Below are 23,061 nucleotides of genomic sequence, written 5' to 3' on the forward strand. Positions count from 1 at the left end.
ACACATCTTTTAGCATTGGTTGGAGAAGTGAATTTCTCATTTAGCAGCCTAGGACCTACAGATCCAAGGATAATATATAATATGAAGGCATTGAACATAGAGATAAGTAGAACAGAAGCCACCCAGAGGGATGTGGGCTATGAGATGAGAGACCTAGCACCCAGACAAGTTTAGAAAGCTTTCATGGGACTTGTGGGGCTGATATTCTGACCAGTTTTATCTCTCAGGAGCTAGTCCTCAAGTGACTTAAGTTAGGGAAAGTCCTGAGGCTGGACCCATGAGGGCATGCCAACTTGTAGGCAAGTGACAGTTCCAGAGAAGAAATATGGACACTATCACTAATTCACATTTATGTCATCACATCTTGTCTTTCTGATACTTTTTGATGCCAAAATATTCCATGAATTTCTTCAGTGACCTCAGTGGGAAAGAAAATGAATTAAGAAAACTCAGAGAGTCATAGAGAGTCCCAGCCATCTCTCTTGAAATCCTACAATTTAAAAGAAGAGGAAAAGAGAAAAAAAGAGAGGAAAACTCCACAGAACTGCAAAAGCCCAATGTAGAGGCAGAGGTTAATGATGACAATAAAAATGTGACTGAGGACAAAAAAATCAAAAGCTTAATTGGATTTCTTAGTGCCAATAAAATTGATAACTACAATGGGGCAGGGGGGAGGGGGAAAAAAGAGAAAAAATCCAAAAGAATCTACCAAAAAAATCAAAAAATAAGAATAATAAATATTTTTCTTGAGTCAAAAAAAAAAAAGAAATCCTAGAATTTGTCAAAGAACCTGGGAGAGAGTGTGTTCTCAGTTGAAGTTTACCACATAGCTCAGTTTCCAGATCGTCTCCTATTAAAGGTTTTTCTTCTCAAATAGGACTCATAGAAAATGCTAAGGGCTGATAATAATTGATTTTAATGCTATCATTGTACTAATTCTAACCACAGAAAAATATACATTCTTCTCAAGCGCACATGGAATAATCTCCAAGCTAGGTTACAAATAAGTCTTAACAAACTCAAAAATATTAAAATAATTCCAAGTATCTTGCATGAACATAATGGAATGGAACTAAAATTCAATAATGATAAGAAAATAGGAAATTCATGAATATATAAAAATTAAACCACATGCTCATATTCTAAGATTGTTTGCTCTATTTCTATAAAGAATGTCTTTAGGATTTAGATAGGACTTTCTTTAAATCTGTAGATCACTTTACAAGTATAAGCATATTAACAATATTAATTCTTCCAGGCCAGAAGCACAGAATGACTTTCTATTGATCATATTGTCTTTTATTTATTTCATGAATGTTTTACAATTCTAAAAGAAGATGGCATGTTGAATGTTTTACAATTCTAGAAGAAGGAGGAAGAAGAAGGAAGAGGAAGAGGAAGTGAGCAAACAAGCCGTAATTTGGAGAGTTTCAAGTTGAAAAAGCCTCAATATGGATAAATATGCAAATATTTGTGGGAAAGACTCGTTGAATAAGTTGTTAGCATACTACATCACCCTCTGCTCCCATCTACTACCTAAGCTGCTATTCTTTCTCATTTCTCCCACTTCAGACAAGCAAGCACCATTTTAAAAGATACAGATGGATGGAAAAGAAAATCAGAAAGAATAGCTACTGCTGAAGAAGTAGGATGTAGCTGGGGCATATGGCAGGCAAGGTGAGATCAAGGAAGTTTTGAAACTAAAGGAGGAAAACCAAAATAAAAGTTCATCATTTGGTCATCAACGGAACACATTTTGAACTGAATGAAGATAATCCAATGAAAAAAAACTTTATTTAATTCACCAAGTACAATTCCCTGATTTCTGGGTGTGTTTTGATTATTTACTTCTGAAGTTCTTCCTGGGAAAGGACTGCTTAGTGATGCCCAAAATCCAACCAAAATATTATTAGAATTTCCAAAAGAGGGAAATGTAACACATAACACATTTTTTTAAAACAATCATTTAAAGCAGCTTCAGAAGTTACAGAAATGATTGAATTGACTGAAGAGGTCCTTAAACCCCTAATATCAATATGCTTAATGAAGCATAAAAATAAACAGGGAGAAAAACTAGGAAAAATAAACAAATGAGACTTCTGAAACTGAAAAATATAGTATTGGAATGAACATTTGGATTAATTACACAAGAGACTAGACATTGCAGAATAAAAGAACTGGGAAGTAAAACACAGCAGTAGAGACTATCTAAACTGAACCAAAGAGAGTAAAAAGGCAGAAAATATGAATGGAAACTCAATGGCATGTGGGATAATATAAAAATATGTGTATTTGGAGATTCAGAATAAGGGATGTGTAGAAAAATATTAAGAAAAGATAAATGAAATTTTCCCAAATTTACTGAAAACTGTAAACCCATTGATCCAAAAAGCTAAACAAACTCCAGACAAGATAGTGAAACCATTCTCAGAAAATTTGACAATGTAATTACTGAAATTCAATAAACAAAACAAAAATATGTTAAGAGCAGCCAGGGAAGTTTGACACATTATATACAGGGAACAAAAGGATAAATATTACTTGCTGACTTTTTGTTGGAGGCAATGAAAGTCAGATGACAATGTAAAAACATATGTCAAGTATTGGGGTTGGGCATTTGTTAACCTAGAATTGAATCACCCAAGAAAATACTTTTCAAAACTGAAAGAAAATTAAAATGATTTCAGGTAAATGAGAGATGATAGAATTGGAGGCCACCAGATACACACTACACAAAACTGCCTCAGAAAGTTCTTCAAGCTAAAGGGAGATGACAGCAGGTGAAAACATGGATCCTATCAAAGCTATAGAGACTGTGCTAAACGTTGGTTCTCTATTAGAAGAGTTAAGGCAAAAATATTAGCAGCAAACTATAAGATTGATAATAAATTTATGAGTAGAATGTATGACAATGATAGCACCAAACCCAAGAACAGGGAAGTGGAAGAAAACTATAGTGACTGACATTGCATGTTGTGACATTATATCATCTCAAAGTAACATGTAATTAAAGATTAATAATTCAACATTGGGCTTCCCAGGTGGTTCAGTGCTGAAGACCCCACCTGACAATGCAGAAGACACAGTGGTCTAGGAAAATCGACTCCTAGTCTAGGAAAATCCCACATACCATGGAACAACTAAGCCCGTGTGCACCATAACTAGTGAGCCTGTACTCTAGAGCCCAGGGATCATGACTACTGAAGCTTGTGCACCATAGAGCCTGTGCACCACAGCAAGAGAGGCCACGGCAATGAGAACCTCGTGCACTGAAACTGGAGAGTAGCCTCTGATCTCCGCAACTAGAGAAAAGCCCATGCAGCAGTGAAGACCCAGCACAGCCAAAAATAAATAAAAATTATTTTAAAAATGAAAAAATAATTCAGCATTATAATCTCCTAAAAATCTTATATGATTAATAAACCAATAGAGTATTTAAAATAAAATAATAAAATAAACTTGAAGATTAAAATAGGAACAAAAAAAGATATAACAAATAGCAGGCAAGTACACTTAATTTCAATTATATCAACTACATTAAATGTAAATAATTTAAGTACTCCAAATAAAAAACAAGATGATCAGACCAGATAAAATAAGACAAAACAATGTACTGTCTATAAATATATATATGTGTAAATATAAACACAGAAACATATTAAAGAGGTAAAAAATTATATACCATGCAAACACAAATCAGAGTAGGCTGTGTATAGTATCTATATTAATATCATACAAAATCAGAGTGTAAGACAAAGAATACATTCAGAGAAATAGAAATATTTTATGGTAATAAAATACAAAAGAAATTATATACTATCAAAACTGGTGGGTTAAAAAGAAAGTTGCTTAGAAGAAAATTTATTACCTTGAAGTTTCCATGATGCCTACATTAGAATAAAAATAGAAACAGAAGGAAATGATCCAAGCCTTAAGAATCTACAAAAGCAACAACAATCATAACTGAAAAGTGAAAGTGAAAGTGAAAGTTGCTCAGTCACGTCTGACTCTTTGTGACCCCATGGTCTATACAGTCCTTGGATTCTCCAGGCAAGAATACTGGAGTGGGTAGCTTTTCCCTTCTCCAGGAGATCTTCCCAACCCAGGGATCGAACACAGGTCTCCCACATTGCAGGTGGATTCTTTACCAACTGAACCCCAAAGGAAGCCCAAAAATACTGGAGTGGGTAAACTATCCCTTCTTCCCACCCAGGGGATCTTCCCAAGCCAGGAATCAAACCAGGATCTCCTGCATTGCAGGCAGACTGTTTACCAACTGAGGTATCAGGGAAAACCATAACTGAAAAAGGAATGAAAACTGAGTATAGAAATCAATTAAGTAGAAAGCAAATACACGATCAAGAAAATCAACAGAGTCCATTAGTGATTCTCTTAAAAAGAACATTAACACCGATAATCTTTTAGCAAAACCAATTAAGAAAAAAAGAGGGAATACACATTAACAAAACCAGTAACAAAAGGAGGAATATCATTATGGATCTTCCCAACATCTAAAGATATGAGATATGAACCAGTGCTACTTAGATCTTGCCAACATCTAAAGAGATAAGATATGAAACAGTGTTATTCTAATTTGAAAAAATTTTTATAAAATGGACCAAGTCCTTGAAGACAAATTACTTGTGAAGTACGACTCACCAAAATCTGATACAAAAAAGAGAGAAATATGAGTAATCTTATATTTGTTAAATAAACAGAATCCACTAAGAAAACATCAACCTCCAAATGCTAGCACTACCACAGAGCTCAGGAATGACTCCCACGAGAGGGAGGGAAGGAAGGAGGGCAGGAAGGAAGGGTAACACAGAGGCTACACTGTGAATGTGTGAGTTGACCTGGATCTTGATCTCCTTGAACTCCCCTCCTGCAATCCTTGTATTTTCATCCCCTCACCATTTTGCACTTCAGTACTGTAGTCCCTGGTGGTTAGGACAATAATCAAGACTCTGTCTGCAATGTATGGGTCCCAGGTTTGATCCCTGGGTGAGGAAGATCCCTGCAGAAAGAAACGGCAACCCACTCCACTATTCTTGCCTGGAAAATTCAATGGACAGAGGACCCTGGTGGGTTACAGTCCATGGGGTTGCAAAAAGTAGGACAGGACTGAAGCAGATTAGCACACTTGCACCACAGTCCTTCTCAATTTGTATAGCCCCTCCCAAATCCTTTTCCTGAACCCCACGAAATCTCCTTATTTCAAACAAGCTTCTCTAGATTCTTCTTGGGTCATTGTTTCTACTCTAGATTTCTCCTAAACATGGTACTTCACTTCCAACAATCCACTACTGAGGCTGAAATTTCTCTTCCATACCTGACTCCTAAGTGTTCAATTCTGATTAAGATAATGAAAAGACATGCTATTCTAATATTATCTTGCTACATCACCACCACTTTGACTTCTCTTCACATCATTAAAACATGTCTGAAAATACAGAAAAGACAGAACAGGGGGAGGAAACTAGTGACAGAAAGAGAAATAGAAGAAACCTGGCGCCATTCATAAAAATGTGAGAGCCTAAGTTAGAGCAATGGTAGTCAGGGAATACAAAACACAATCAGTGCTTAAATATCAGAGCACTCTTCAATTCTCTACTTTTAAGTGTATCTTAACTGAAATAATATCAAGACATCAGTATTCTTAGGATGGTAACATTGGGACTTCTAATTTCACACAAAGTTCCAACATCACACACTCCATTTTCATTCAGATGCTGATTTATCAAAATATGGTAGAGACACCTGTAGTGTTTCCATAAATTTATCTGCAGTTGGAACCATCATTAGGACTTTGTGACAATGAGGAAGTTTACTTGAGATGCCAGAAAACAGGTTTGTTTAAAACAAAATCTAACTAAAATTCAAATGCACCTTGAAAATAATTATTTTTAATAAGAATGAAAAAGAGAATGGAAGGAAATGTTTTGAAGAGATGAATAGATTTATGACATAAGTGTTGTAACAGTTTCACAAATGTATGTATACTTATCAAGCAGTCTTGTATGTCAGTCATACCTCAATAAAGTACTTTTTATTTTATTTTTTTTCATTCCTAGTATTGTTTATTCATGCCTCTGTTTATTTTTTAAATTTTATTTTATTTTTAAACTTTACATAATTGTATTAGTTTTGCCAAATATCAAAATGAATCCGCCACAGGTATACATGTGTTCCCCATCCTGAACCCTCCTCTCTCCTCCCTCCCCATACCATCCCTCTGGGTCATCCCAGTGCACCAGCCCCAAGCATCCAGTATCGTGCATCGAACCTGGACTGGCAACTCGTTTCATACATGATATTTTACATGTTTCAATGCCAATCTCCCAAATCTTCCCACCCTCTCCCTCTCCCACAGCGTCCATAAGACTGTTCTATACATCAGTGTCTCTTTTGCTGTCTCGTACACAGGGTTATTGTTACCATCTTTCTAAATTCCATATATACGCGTTAGTAGACTGTATTGGTGTTTTTCTTTCTGGCTTACTTCACTCTGTATAATAGGCTCCAGTTTCATCCACCTCATTAGAACTGATTCAAATGTATTCTTTTTAATGGCTGAGTAATACTCCATTGTGTATATGTACCACTGCTTTCTTATCCATTCATCTGCTGATGGACATCTAGGTTGCTTCCATGTCCTGGCTATTATAAACAGTGCTGCGATGAACATTGGGGTACACGTGTTTCTTTCCCTTCTGGTTTCCTCAGTGTGTATGGCCAGCAGTGGGATTGTTGGATCATAAGGCAGTTCTATTTCCAGTTTTTTAAGGAATCTCCACACTGTTCTCCATAGTGGCTGTACTAGTTTGCATTCCCACCAACAGTGTAAGAGGGTTCCCTTTTCTCCACACCCTCTCCAGCATTTATTACTTGTAGACTTTTGGATCGCAGCCATTCTGACTGGTGTGAAATGGTACCTCATAGTGGTTTTGATTTGCATTTCTCTGATAATGAGTGATGTTGAGCATCTTTTCATGTGTTTGTTAGCCATCGGTATGTCTTCTTTGGAGAAATGTCTATTTAGTTCTTTGGCCCATTTTTTGATTGGGTCATTTATTTTTCTGGAGTTGAGCTGTAGGAGTTGCTTGTATATTTTTGAGATTAGTTGTTTGTCAGTTGCTTCATTTGCTATTATCTTCTCCCATTCTGAAGGCTGTCTTTTCACCTTGCTAATAGTTTCCTTTGATGTGCAGAAGCTTTTAAGGTTAATTAGGTCCCATTTGTTTATTTTTGCTTTTATTTCCAATATTCTGGGAGGTGGGTCATAGAGGATCCTGCTGTGATGGATGTCAGAGAGTGTTTTGCCTATGTTCTCCTCTAGGAGTTTTATAGTTTCTGGTCTTACGTTGAGATCTTTAATCCATTTTGAGTTTATTTTTGTGTATGGTGTTAGAAAATGTTCTAGTTTCATTCTTTTACAAGTAGTTGACCAGTTTTCCCAGCACCACTTGTTAAAGAGATTGTCCTTAATCCATTGTATATTCTTGCCTCCTTTGTCAAAGATAAGGTGTCCATAGGTGCGTGGATTTATCTCTGGGCTTTCTATTTTGTTTCATTGATCTATATTTCTGTCTTTGTGCCAGTACCATACTGTCTTGATAACTGTGGCTTTGTAGTAGAGCCTGAAGTCAGGAAGGTTGATTCCTCCACTTCCATTCTTCTTTCTCAAGATTGCTTTGGCTATTCGAGGTTTTTTGTATTTCCATACAAATTGTGAAATTATTTGTTCTAGCTTTGTGAAGAATACTGATGGTAGCTTGATAGGGATTGCGTTGAATCTATAAATTGCTTTGGGTAGTATACTCATTTTCACTATATTGATTCTTCCAACCCATGAACATGGTATATTTCTCCATCTGTTAGTGTCCTCTTTGATTTTTTTCACCAGTGTTTTGTAGTTTTCTATATATAGGTCTTTAGTTTCTTTAGGTAGATATATTCCTAAGTATTTTATTCTTTCCATTGCAATGGTGAAAGGAATTGTTTCCTTAATTTCTCTTTCTGTTTTCTCATTATTAGTGTATAGGAATGCAAGGGATTTCTGTGTGTTGATTTTATATCCTGCAACAATAAAGTACTTTTTAAAAAGGAAAAGAATTGTTTCCTTAAGGGCCTCAACTAGAATCATCAAATATGCTGAAGTTGAGATTAGAAAGATCACTTTTCCAAAGATCTTCCTAGATATAACACCCAATAGCTGACTGGCTGTGGTGTTAAGGGCCTACTGCAGATGACCTCAGGGCTGCCCTGTCTCATCAGATGCGATGATACTCCCCTAAGCCCAGCCTCTCACCTTAGGGAATTCACTGTGATAACTGAAAATATCTTCCTCCAGCCCAGCTGCTCTGATGGGATTAATACCCTGGACATCCAATCTGCAATTGTGATAACAACTAGAAGCCCCTGACAAATACTGTGATTACCCACTCACACCATAGTTTCATTGCTGTCTTTACTGTATCCAACTTTGCACATGTCAACACACTTCAGTTCAGTTCAGTCGTTCAGTCGTGTCTGACACTTTTGACCCCATGAATTGCAGCACGCCAGGCCTCCCTGTCCATCACCATCTCCCAGAGTTCACTCAAACTCACGTCCATCGAGTGGGTGATGCCATTCAGCCTTATCATCCCCTGTGGTCCCCTTTTCCTCCTGCCCCCAATCCTTCCCAGGATCAGAGTCTTTTCCAATGAGTCAACTCTTCCCATGAGGTGGCCAAAGTACTGGAGTTTCAGCTTTAGCATCATTCCTTCCAAAGAAATCCCAGGGCTGATCTCCTTCAGAATGGACTGGTTGGATCTCCTTGCAGTCCAAGGGACTCTCAAGAGTCTTCTCCAACACCACAGTTCAAAAGTATCAATTCTTCGGCACTCAGCTTTCTTCATAGTCCTTTGCTCACATCCATACATGACCACTGGAAAAACCATAGCCTTGACTAGACAGACCTTAGTTGGCAAAGTAATGTCTCTGCTTTTCAATATGCTATCTAGGTTGGTCATAACTTTCCTTCCAAGGAGTAAGTGTCTTTTAATTTCATGGCTGCAATCACCATCTGCAGTGATTTTGGAGCCCCCAAAAATAAAGTCTGACACTGTTTCCAATGTTTCCCCATCTATTTCCCATGAAGTGATGGGACCAGATGCCATGATATTTGTTTTCTGAATGTTGAGCTTTAAGCCAACTTTTTCACTCTCCTCTTTCACTTTCATCAAGAGGCTTTTTAGTTCCTCTTCACTTTCTGCCATAAGGGTGGTGTCATCTGTATATCTGAGACTATTGATATTTCTCCCAGCAATCTTGATTCTAGCATGTGCTTCTTCCAGCCCAGCATTTTTCATGATGTACTCTGCATAGAAGTTACATAAGCAGGATGACAATATACAGCCTTGACATACTCCTTTCCCTATTTGGAACCAGTCTGTTGTTCCATGTCCAGTTTTAACTGTTGCTTCCTGACCTGCATATAGGTTTCTCAAGAGGCAGGTCAGGTGGTCTGGTATTTCCACCTCTTTCAGAATTTTCCACAGTTTATTGTGATCCACACAGTCAAAGGCTTTGGCACAGTCAATAAAGCAGAAATAGATGTTTTTCTGGAACTCTCTTGCTTTTCAATGATCCAGCAGATGTTGGCAATTTGATCTCTGGTTCCTCTGCCTTTTCTAAAACCAGCTTGAAAATCTGGAATTTCATGGTTCACATACTGCTGAAGCCTGGCTTGGAGAATTTTGAGCATTACTTTACTAACGTGTGAGATGAGTGCAATTGTGCGGTAGTTTGAGCATTCTCTGGCATTGCCTTTCTTTGGGATTGGAAAGAAAACTGACCATTTCCAGTCCTGTGGCCACTGCTGAGTTTTCCAAATTTTCTGGCATATTGAGTGCAGCACTTTCACAGCATCATCTTTCAGGATTTGAAATAGCTCAACTGGAATTCCATCACTTCCACTAGCTTTGTTCATAGTGATGCTTTCTAAGGCCCACTTGACTTCACATTCCAGGATGTCTGGCTCTAGGTGAGTGATCACACCATCGTGATTATCTTGGTCATGAAGATCTTTTTTGTAGAGTTCTTCTCTGTATTCTTGCCATCTCTTCTTAATATCTTCTGCTTCTGTTAGGTCCATACCATTTCTGTCCTTTATCGAGCCCATCTTTGCATGAAATGTTCCCTTGGTATCTCTAATTTTCTTGAAGAGATCTCTAGTCTTTCCCATTCTGTTGTTTTCCTCTATTTCTTTGCATTGATCTCTGAGGAAGGCTTTCTTATCTCTTCTTGGTATTCTTTGGAACTCTACATTCAGATGCTTATATCTCTCCTTTTCTCCTTTGCTTTTCAGTTCTCTTCTTTTCACAGCTATTTGTAAGGCCTCACAAGACAGCCATTTTGCTTTTTTTTTTTTTTGCATTTCTTTTCCATGAGGATGGTCTTGATCCCTGTCTCCTACTGTACAATGTCACAAACCTCCGTCCATAGTTCATCAGGCACTCTATCTATCAGATCTAGTCCCTTAAATCTATTTCTCACCTCCACTGTATAATCATAAGGGATTTGATTTTTTTTTATTTTATTTTATTTTTAAACTTTACATAACTGTATTAGTTTTGCCAAAGGGATTTGATTTATTTAGGTCATACCTGACACATTTAGACAGCACTGAACACTTCTTAGGAGTCACTTCAGGTCCTCTTAGTTTCACTAACTCATATACGTGATGTGCTTCAGGTATTGTGTTGTAAACTTCAAGACTTCATTTTCCTACTCCCTCAATATCCCTACAAATGTGATGTGAGCTCCCCACTCTCTTGATCAGGCGCACCAGTGTGATGAGACTGTTCCCTGCCATGAGTCCCACTTCTGGCTTCCTCTGACTGTGACCTAGGGACATTTAAATGCACCAGTGAAATCCCTTCACACCTTTTCCTTGTGTAACTGCATCTTGACCCCCAGTATGGTCATTTGTCCACGAGTCTTCACATGCCATTTAGGGTCACCATTGCTTGGTTGAGCCTATTCTATTGTCACATCCTCCACATACCAACCTGATGGAGTGTGTGACTCTGACATTTAGACCCTGTGAGTATGATAAACCTTGTTGCCCACAACTCTTCTATGACCCCTCCCCCCACCATGTAGCCACACCCTAATGATCATTACATCAAAGAAAACGGAACAATTACCATGATGAGACTACGTCACAGAAGTCGAACCCAGAAGCTGTATGTGTATGAAACTTTTGACCTCACCTTTCTGCCTCTTGTGACACATCACAATGATCCTTCACCCAAGTATGCTCTAAAGGCTGTATCCATAATCTCTAGTCATTCTGGTAATAAGACGGAGGCTTTTCCTGCTAGAGATCCCCACACAGACCAGACAGGACTTACCTGAGCAGACTACTCCAGCATCCCAATCATGGGTATAGCTATCATTACGACGGTCTTTAATATTAGAATGCTTACAGTCACTGACAGTTGACTCCACCCCTTCACACGAAGTATACAAAAGCCAAATGGGGCCAAGTCCTGGTCCAAAATAAGCCCCTCCAGGAAAACCAATGGCAGCTCCACACCTCAGCAGTCTGCACACTACAGATGCATCCTTCAAGCTCCAGTTGTGATCATTCACTGTGCCCCATTCTCCTTGGTGCTTCACTTCCACTCTCCCCTCACAGCGGTGGGCTCCATCCTTCAACCTCAGCTCCAGAGCTGCAAAAGAGACACAGACACAGGACACAGGAAAGATTTTAGGAGATTTGCAGTGATATAAGTATTTAAAATATTAGTTCTCTGAGGAGCAAAAAAGTGCATGGTATATAGTATTTGTTGACTTCGGTGGTATAAATATTCCCACTGTGGCCAACTCTAGGCTCCCACTGTGCCATCACTGAACCTGGAGCAGGAAGGGAGGCACCAGGTGTTTCTCATGAGCCTGTAGAAGCAGCTCCAGGGACACCACCAAGGACAGGCCTTCAGAGACTCTGGATGCTGCCCTCCCTGTAGATGTGCCCAAGTCTACTAGGACCCAGCTTCTTTGACTCAGTTACAGCTCATGGCCTGGGATCCAGGGAGGAATCCTCCCTCTACTTCCCTGTCCATAGGGAGCATCTCATCAAGCTTAGAAACAGAGGGCTGTGCAAACAGGCTCTAAAATGTCCTGGCTATTCCTGCCATCTGGTGTTCATGTCCTTGTGTAATCCACACTCAAATGTACCTAGTAACATGCATCTAACAAATGGAATTTGACAAAAGTGATCAGATGTCACTTTAGCAATTAAGTTAGACAACTCTGGTTTCTGCATATAAAAAGGAGTTCATTTGTAAGAACATCATAGATGGAGACATTACTACTGTTCAGCAACACTTTATGAACATGTGGAAATAGTAATACTTCCTTCCACTGTTTGAAGTTAAGCATAACCCTGTGATCTGGATCATTCAATGAAGTCAAGAACAAATGATGTCAGTTCCACACAGAAACAGCCAGTATATTTTTCTACCACAGCAAATACTGAAACCTTGTGTTACAGTGGTAGCATAATGAAATTGTGGAGCATTCAACAGCCTGAGTGCTTGAAGAATTATGATAGCAGAAGTCCTGCCAAAGTGAACAGAACTTGTCATACAAGGATAAATTTGGGTTTTTTTATTTTTTACTACAACATACCTAGCTTAACTTATATGCAGAGTACATCATGAGAAACGCTGGGCTGGAAGAAGCACAAGCTGGAATCAAGATTGCGAGGAGAAATATCAATCACTTCAGATATGCAGATGACACCACCCTTATGGGAGGAAGTGAAGAGGAAGTAAAAAGCCTCTTGATGAAAGTGAAAGAGGAGAGTGAAAAAGTTGGCTTAAAGATCAACATTCAGAAACTAAGATCATGGCATCTGGTCCAATCACTTCATGGGAAATAGATGGGGAAACAGTGGAAACAGTGCCAGACTTTATTTTTGGGGGCTCCAAAATCACTGCAGATGGTGATTGCAGCCATGAAATTAAAAGACACTTACTCCTTGGAAGGAAAGTTATGACCAACCTAGAAAGCATATTGAAAAGCAGAGACATTACTTTGCCAACAAAGGTCTGTCTAGTCAAGGCTATGGTTTTTCCAGTGGTCATGTATGGATGGGAGAGTTGGACCATGAAGAAAGCTCAGTGCCGAAAAATTGATACTTTTGAACTGTGGTGTTGGAGAAGACTCTTGAGAGTCCCTTGGACTGCAAGGAGATCCAACCAGTCCTTTCTGAAGGAGATCAGCCCTGGGATTTCTTTGGAAGGAATGATGCTAAAGCTGAAACTCCAGTACTTTGGCCACCTCATGGGAAGAGTTGACTCATTGGAAAAGACTCTGATCCTGGGAAGGATTGGGGGCAGGAAGAAAAGGGGACAACAGAGGATGAGATGGCTGATGGCATCACCCACTCGATGGACGTGAGTTTGAGTGAACTCCGGGAGTTGGTGATGGACAGGAAGGCCTGGCGTACTGCGATTCATGGGGTCACAAAGAGTTGGACACAACTGAGTGACTGAACTGAACTGACCTGAACCTAACTTACTTTTACTAAAATGGACAATAACAGCAGAACACTGACAAAAAGAAAAACACTGAGATAAAGATTAGGTATATAAAATTGAGAAACACCTATACTAACATCTAAATCCCCAAGAACAAAAAGAGATGCCAGGGTAGAGTAGATTGAAACTTTTAATTTATCGAAAGGAAAAAAAAATTGCCAACCTAAAATTCTACACTCAAAACCAGTCTCTCAAGGAATAAAGACCTCAAACGTGCCATTACCAAAATGCTGATGTAGGAGACAGCAGCCTCCATCCTCTTAAAAAAAAGACCGAAAGGTAGACAGTGATCAGTAATAAAAACAGCTCCAGAAAGATCTGGAGTACTCTAAGAAGCTTGACTATGCCAAGACACTCTCATTTTGGTGGCATCATTCCATCCTTCAAACCAGCATCACTCAGAATTTCTCTCACCAGGAGAGTAAGAGCAGGCTGAGTAATCAGTGTCCCTAGCCTTTGGGGGCACCATATGAAAGTCCTGCTTCAGGTTCGCTTCACGCAGACCTGAAAAGCTGAGCCAGTCTTATAGAGATGGCTAGGCATAAGAAAGAAGAGCAAAGGACCAATAGCAACCACATGACAGGATAAATCACAGTTCACAGTGACCTTCTCTGCAGACAGATGCAGCAGATTTTACCCCTGAAAGAATAAATAACAGCACAGATGATGGTTTCCAGTAGTCAGTCATGTATGGATGTGAGAGTTGGACCATAAATAAGGCTGAGCACCGAAGAATGGATGCTTTCAAACTGTGGTGCTAGAGAAGACTCTTGAGAGGTCTTTGGACAGCAAGGATATCAAACCACTCAATCCTAAAGGGAATCAATCCTGAATATTGATTGAAAGGATGGATGCTGAGGCTGAAGGTCCAATACTTTGGCCACCTGGTGCAAAGAGCTGACTCGTTGGAAAAGACCCTGATGCTGGGGAAGACTGAAGGACAAGGAGAAGAGCAGCACAGGATCAGATGGTCATATAGAACCACAAACTCAATGGACATGAGTTTGAGCAATGAACCATTGTTGGTCTCAGTCTTTGCTGCCTTCCTAGGCCTTCCCACAACCTGAGCACCTGCAACCATCATCTCCCCACACAGAGGCACCTGCAACAGGCCCCTAAAGCCTAATGTGTGCACCCCATTGCCTCTGGCCACCACCACTGCTGGTCATGATTTCTAGGCTTTGGAGCCAGAGGCACTGTTGAGGATACCAACAACCATTCCAGTGACAGCAAGCCCCCTGCAACACTTGCAAGACACCACACATTTGTCAATGCTATGGACATTAGCAGCCTGAGCCAAACGGATCTCATGTCCTCCCAGACCCAGTGCCAACTTATGCCTCTGCTTTTGGCACCCTGCTGAACATTCCAGTGTTCCCCTACCCAGAGGTGAAAGGCTTTCCCTACTGAAATCATAATATAGATTCTGGTACAGATGACTGCTTTTTTAAATGTGCAGACATCTACAAGAGAATAAGATATCAAAAAGAATCAGAGAAGCAAAATCCCACCAAAGGAATACAGTAAGCCTCCTGGGAAACTTGTTCTGGGATGGTGGAGGAATAGGACAGGGAGACCACTTTCTCCGCCACAAATTCATCAAAAGAACATTTAAACACCGAGTAAATTACACAAAACAACTTCTGAATGCTGACAGGGGACATCAGGCATCCAGAAAAGCAGCCCATGGTCTTCGAAAGGAGATTTTGAATTTTTGCTTTTTGGTATTTGTTATCATTTTTTTTTTTCCTCAGAAGTGACAATTTTATTGTTTTTATTGTTTTTTTTATTTTATTTTATTTTTAAACTTTACAAAATTGTATTAGTTTTGCCAAATATCAAAATGAATCCGCCACAGGTATACATGTGTTCCCCGTCCTGAACCCTCCTCTCTCCTCCCTCCCCATACCATCCCTCTGGGTCGTCCCAGTGCACTAGCCCCAAGAATCCAGTATCGTGCATTAAACCCGGACTGGCAACTCGTTTCATACATGATATTTTACATGTTTCAATGCCAGTCTCCCAAATCTTCCCACCCTCTCCCTCTCCCACAGAGTCCATAAGACTGTTCTATACATCAGTGTCTCTTTTGCTGTCTCGTACACAGGGTTATTGTTACCATCTTTCTAAATTCCATATATACGCGTTAGTAGACTGTATTGGTGTTTTTCTTTCTGGCTTACTTCACTCTGTTTAATAGGCTCCAGTTTCATCCACCTCATTAGAACTGATTCAAATGTATTCTTTTTAATGGCTGAGTAATACTCCATTGTGTATATGTACCACTGCTTTCTTATCCATTCATCTGCTGATGGACATCTAGGTTGCTTCCATGTTCTGGCTATTATAAACAGTGCTGCGATGAACATTGGGGTACACGTGTTTCTTTCCCTTCTGGTTTCCTCAGTGTGTATGGCCAGCAGTGGGATTGCTGGATCATAAGGCAGTTCTATTTCCAGTTTTTTAAGGAATCTCCACACTGTTCTCCATAGTGGCTGTACTAGTTTGCATTCCCACCAACAGTGTAAGAGGGTTCCCTTTTCTCCACACCCTCTCCAGCATTTATTGCTTGTAGACTTTTGGATCGCAGCCATTCTGACTGGTGTGAAATGGTACCTCATAGTGGTTTTGATTTGCATTTCTCTGATAATGAATGATGTTGAGCATCTTTTCATGTGTTTGTTAGCCATCGGTATGTCTTCTTTGGAGAAATGTCTATTTAGTTCTTTGGCCCATTTTTTGATTGGGTCATTTATTTTTCTGAAATTGAGCTGTAGGAGTTGCTTGTATATTTTTGAGATTAGTTGTTTGTCAGTTGCTTCATTTGCTATTATCTTCTCCCATTCTGAAGGCTGTCTTTTCACCTTGCTAATAGTTTCCTTTGATGTGCAGAAGCTTTTAAGGTTAATTAGGTCCCATTTGTTTATTTTTGCTTTTATTTCCAATATTCTGGGAGGTGGGTCATAGAGGATCCTGCTGTGATGATGTCAGAGAGTGTTTTGCCTATGTTCTCCTCTAGGAGTTTTATAGTTTCTGGTCTTACGTTGAGATCTTTAATCCATTTTGAGTTAATTTTTGTGTATGGTGTTAGAAAGTGTTCTAGTTTCATTCTTTTACAAGTAGTTGACCAGATTTCCCAGCACCACTTGTTAAAGAGATTGTCCTTAATCCATTGTATATTCTTGCCTCCTTTGTCAAAGATAAGGTGTCCATAGGTGCGTGGATTTATCTCTGGGCTTTTATCAATTTTGTACCTATATTTTTTTTTAATAATTTTTGTGACTTTTTTTCTCTTCCTTTTTCTTCTTCTTTTCTTTTTCATTGTATTTTTGAAATTCCAAACTCTACTCTAGATTTTTAAATTTTGCTTTTTATTATTTTTTATCAATTTTGTACTTTTAATAACCCAATCTTCAGTACCCATTTTTACTTGGGAGCAAGATTACTGGCTTGACTGCTCTCTCCCTTTGGACTCTCCTTTTTCTCCACCAGGTTGCCTGTGTCTCTTCCTTAACCCCTCTCTGCTGTACCCAACTTTGTGAATTTCTGTGTGTTCCAGAAGGTGGAGAACACTTAGGGAGCTGATTACTGGCTGGATCTGTCTCTCTCCTTTTCATTCCCCCCTTTTATCCTCCTGGACACCTCTATCTCCTTCCTCCCTCTTCTCTTCTCTGTATAACTCCGTGAACATCTCTGAGTGGTCCAGTTGTGGAGTGCACATAAGGAAGTGATTACTGGCTAGCCTGCTATCTCCTCTATTGATTCCACCTCATCTCATTTGGGTCACCTCTAACTCCCTCCTCCCTCTTCTCTTCTCCACGTAACTCTCTGGGTGTCACTCACTGTGGAGAAACTTTTCATCTTTAACCTAGATGTTTTATCAATGGTGTTGTATAGAAGGAGAAGTTTTGAGATTACTAGAAAAAAGACTGAAAACCAGAAGCAGGAGGCTTAAGTCCAAATCCTGACTCCAGGGAACTCCTGACTCCAGGGAACATTAATTGACGGGAGCTCATCAAATGCCTCCATACCTACACTGAAATCAAGCACCACACAAGGGCCAACAAGCTCCAGAGCAAGACATACCACGCAAATTCTCCAGCAACACAAAAACACAGCACTGAGCTCCAATATACAGGCTGCCTAAAGTTGCTACAAAACCGTAGACATCTCATAACTCATTACTGGACACTTCAATGCACTCCAGAGAGAAGAAATACAGCTCCATCCACCAGAACACCGACACAAGCCTCCCTAACCAAGAAACCTTGACAAGCCACCTGTACAAACCCACACACAATGAGGAAACGCCACAATAAAGAGAACTCCACAAACTGACCGAATACAGAAAGGACACCCCAAACTCAGCAATTTAAACAAGATGAAGAGACAGAGGAATACCCAGCAGATAAAGGAACAGGATAAATGCCCACCAAACCAAACAAAAGAGGAAGAGATAGGGAATCTACCTGATAAAGAATTCTGAATAATGATAGTGAAAATGATCCAAAATCTCGAAAGCAAAATGGAATCACAGATAAATAGCCTGGAGACAAGGATTGAGAAGATGCAAGAAAGGTTTAATAAGGACCTAGAAGAAATAAAAAAGAGTCAATATATTATGAATAATGCAATAAATGAGATCAAAAACACTCTGGAGGCAACAAATAGTAGAATAACAGAGACAGAAGATAGAATTAGTGAATTAGAAGATAGAATGGTAGAAATAAATGAATCAGAGAGGAAAAAAGAAAAATGAATTAAAAGAAATGAGGACAATCTCAGAGACCTCCAGGACAATATTAAATGCTACAACATTCGAATCATATGGGTCCCAGAAGAAGAAGACAACAAGAAAGACCATGAGAAAATACTTGAGGAGATAATAGTTGAAAACTTCCCTAAAATGGGGAAGGAAATTATCACCCAAGTCCAAGAAACCCAGAGAGTCCCAAACAGGATAAACCCAAGGCTAAACACCTCAAGACACATATGAATCATGTTAACAAAGATCAAACACAAAGAACAAATATTAAAAGCAGCAAGGGAAAAACAACAAATAACACACAAGGGAATTCCCATAAGGATAACAGCTGATCTTTCAACAGAAACTCTTCAAGCCAGGAGGGAATGGCAAGACATACTTAAAATGATGAAAGAAGATAACCTACAGCCCAGATTACTGTACCCAGCAAGGATCTCATTCAAATATGAAGGAGAAATCAAAAGCTTTACAGATCAGCAAAAGCTAAGAGAATTCAGCACCACCAACCAGCTCTCCAACAAATACTAAAGGATATTCTCTAAACAGGAAACACAAAAAGGGTGTATAAATTCGAACCCAAAACAATAAAGTAAATGGCAATGGGATCATACTTATCAATAATTACCTTAAATGTAAATGGGTTGAATGCCCCAAACAAAAGACAAAGACTGGTTGAATGGATACAAAAACAAGACCCCTACATATGTTGTCTACAAGAGACCCACCTCAAAACAGGGGACACATACAGACTGAAAGTGAAGGGCTGGAAAAAGATTTTCCATGCAAATAGGGACCAAAAGAAAGCAGGAGTAGCAATACTCATATCAGATAAAATAGACTTTAAAACAAAGGCTGTGAAAAGAGACAAAGAAGGTCACTACATAATGATCAAAGGATCAATCCAAGAAGAAGATATAACAATTATAAATATATATGCACCCAACATAGGAGCACCGCAATATGTAAGACAAATACTAACAAGTATGAAAGGGGAAATTAACAATAACACAATAATAGTGGGAGACTTTAATACCCCACTCACACCTATGGATAGATCAACTAAACAGAAAATTAACAAGGAAACAAAAACTTTAAATGATACAATAGACCAGTTAGACCTAATTGATGTCTATAGGACATTTCACCCCAAAACAATGAGTTTCATTTTTTTCTCAAGCGCACATGGAACCTTCTCCAGGATAGATCACATCCTGGGCCATAAAGCTAGCCTTGGTAAATTCAAAAAAAATTGAAAGCATTCGAAGCATCTTTTCTGACCACAATGCAGTAAGATTAGATGTCAATTACAGGAGAAAAACTATTAAAAATTCCAACATATGGAGGCTGAACAACACGCTGCTGAATAACCAACAAATCGCAGAAGAAATCAAAAAAGAAATCAAAATTTGCATAGAAATGAATGAAAATGAAAACACAACAACACAAAACCTGTGGGACACTGTAAAAGCAGTCCTAAGGGGAAAGTTCATAGCAATACAGGCACACCTCAAGAAACAAGAAAACACTCAAATAAATAACCTAACTCTACACCTAAAGCAACTAGAAAAGGAAGAAATGAAGAACCCCAGGGTTAGTAGAAGGAAAGAAATCTTAAAAATTAGGGCAGAAATAAATGCAAAAGAAACAAAAGAGACCATAGCAAAAATCAACAACGCCAAAAGCTGGTTCTTTGAAAGGATAAATAAAATTGACAAACCATTAGCCAGACTCATAAGAAACAAAGGGAGAAAAATCAAATCAATAAAATTAGAAATGAAAATAGAGAGATCACAACAGACAACACAGAAATACAAAGGATCATAAGAGACTACTATCAGCAATTATATGCCAATAAAATGGACAACGTGGAAGAAATGGACAAATTCTTAGAAAAGTACAACTTTCCAAAACTGGACCAGGAAGAAATAGAAAATCTTAACAGACCCATCACAAGCACGGAAATTGAAACTGTGATCAGAAATCTTCCAGCAAATAAAAGCCCAGGTCCAGATGGCTTCACAGCTGAAGTCTACCAAAAATTTAGAGAAGAGCTAACACCTATCCTGCTCAAACTCTTCCAGAAAATTGCAGAGGAAGGTAAACTTCCAGACTCATTCTATGAGGCCACCATCACCCTGATCCCAAAACCTGACAAAGATGCCACAAAAAAAGAAAACTACAGGCCAATATCACTGATGAACATAGATGCAAAAGTCCTTAACAAAATTCTAGCAATCAGAATCCAACAACACATTAAAAAGATCATACACCATGACCAAGTGGGCTTTATCCCAGGGATGTAAGGATTCTTCAATATCTGCAAATCAATCAATGTAATGCACCACAGTCACAAACTGAAAAATAAAAACCATATGATTATCTCCATAGATGCAGAGAAAGCCTTTGACAAAATTCAACATCCATTTATGATAAAAACTCTCCAGAAAGCAGAAATAGAAGGAACATACCTCAACATAATAAAAGCTATGTATGACAAACCCACAGCAAGCATTATCCTCAATGGTGAAAAATTGAAAGCATTTCCCCTAAAGTCAGGAACAAGACAAGGGTGCCCACTCTCAGCACTACTATTTAACATAGTTTTGGAAGTTTTGGCCACAGCAATCAGAGCAGAAAAAGAAATAAAAGGAATCCAAATTGGAAAAGAAGAAGTAAAACGCTCACTGTCTGCAGATGACATGATCCTCTACATAGAAAATCCTAAAGACTCCACCAGAAAATTACTAGAACTAATCAATGGATATAGTAAAGTTGCAGGATATAAAATCAATACACAGAAATCCCTTGCATTCCTATACACTAATAATGACAAAATAGAAAGAGAAATTAAGGAAACAATTCCATTCACCATTGCAATGAAAAGAATAAAATACTTAGGAATATATCGACCTAAAGAAACTAAAGACCTATATATAGAAAACTATAAAACACTGGTGAAAGAAATCAAAGAGGACACTAGTAGATGGAGAAATATACCATGTTCATGGGTTGGAAGAATCAATATAGTGAAAATGAGTATACTACCCAAAGCAATCTATAGATTCAATGCAATCCCTATCAAGTTACCAACGGAATTCTTCACAGAATTAGAACAAATAATTTCACAATTTGTATGGAAATACAAAAAACCTCAAATAGCCAAAGCAATCTTGAGAAAGAAGAAAGGAACTGGAGGAATCAACCTGCCTGACTTCAGGCTCTACTACAAAGCCACAGTTATCAAGACAGTATGGTACTGGCACAAAGACAGAAATATAGATCAATGAAACAAAATAGAAAACCCAGAGATAAATCCACACACCTATGGACACCTTATCTTTGACAAAGGAGGCAAGAATATACAATGGATTAAAGGCAATCTCTTTAACAAGTGGTGCTGGGAAAACTGGTCAACCATTTGTAAAAGAATGAAACTAGAACACTTTCTAACACCATACACAAAAATAAACTCAGAATGGATTAAAGATCTAAATGTAAGACCAGAAACTATAAAACTCCTAGAGGAGAACATAGGCAAAACACTCTCTGACATACATCACAGCAGGATTCTCTATGACCCACCTCCCAGAATATTGGAAATAAAAGCAAAAATAAACAAATGGGACCTAATTAAACTTAAAATCTTCTGCACAACAAAGGAAACTATTAGCAAGGTGAAAAGACAGCCTTCAGAATGGGAGAAAATAATAGCAAATGAAGCAACTGACAAACAACTAATCTCAAAAATATACAAGCAACTCCTACAGCTCAATTTCAGAAAAATAAATGACCCAATCAAAAAATGGGCCAAAGAATTAAATAGGCATTTCTCCAAAGAAGACATACAGATGGCTAACAAATGCATGAAAAGATGCTCAACATCACTCATTATCAGAGAAATGCAAATCAAAATCACTATGAGGTACCATTTCACACCAGTCAGAATGGCTGCGATCCGAAAGACTACAAGCAATAAATGCTGGAGAGGGTGTGGAGAAAAGGGAACCCTCTTACACTGTTGGTGGGAATGCAAACTAGCACAGCCACTATGGATAACAGTGTCAGATCAGATCAGATCTGCTGAATCATAGAAAAAGCAAGAGAGTTCCAGAAAAACATCTATTTCTGCTTTATTGACTATGCCAAAGCCTTTGACTGTGTGGATCACAATCAACTGCGGAAAATTCTTCAAGAGATGGGAATACCAGACCACCTGACCTGCCTCTTGAGAAATTTGTATGCAGGTGAGGAAGCAACAGTTAGAACTGCACATGGAACAACAGACTGGTTCCAAATAGGAAAAGGAGTTTGTCAAGGCTGTATATTGTCACTCTGTTTATTTAAATTATATGCAGAGTACATCATGAGAAATGCTGGACTGGAAGAAACACAAGCTGGAATCAAGATTTCCAGGAGAAATATCAATCACCTCAGATATGCAGATGAAAGCACCCTTATGGCAGATAGTGAAGAGGAGAACAATGTGGAGATTCTTTAAAAAACTGGAAAAGAACTGCCTTATGATCCAGAAATCCCACTGCTGGCCATACACACCGAGGAAACCAGAATTGAAAGAGATACGTGTACCCCAATGTTCATCACAGCACTGTTTATAATAGCCAGAACATGGAAGCAACCTAGATGTCCATCAGCAGATGAATGGATAAGAAAGCAGTGGTACATATACACAATGGAGTATTA

The 23,061-nt window shown here is 38.7% G+C and overlaps 1 pseudogene; it reads right to left on the bottom strand.

Annotated features, from left to right (window-relative positions):
* The window catches only part of LOC129622609 (antigen WC1.1-like), a 70,562-nt pseudogene that overhangs the window by 44,119 nt on the left and 3,382 nt on the right, over nt 1–23,061 (bottom strand).

The sequence above is a fragment of the Bubalus kerabau genome, chromosome 1, assembly GCF_029407905.1.
Source record: "Bubalus kerabau isolate K-KA32 ecotype Philippines breed swamp buffalo chromosome 1, PCC_UOA_SB_1v2, whole genome shotgun sequence".
Lineage (NCBI taxonomy): Eukaryota > Metazoa > Chordata > Mammalia > Artiodactyla > Bovidae > Bubalus > Bubalus kerabau.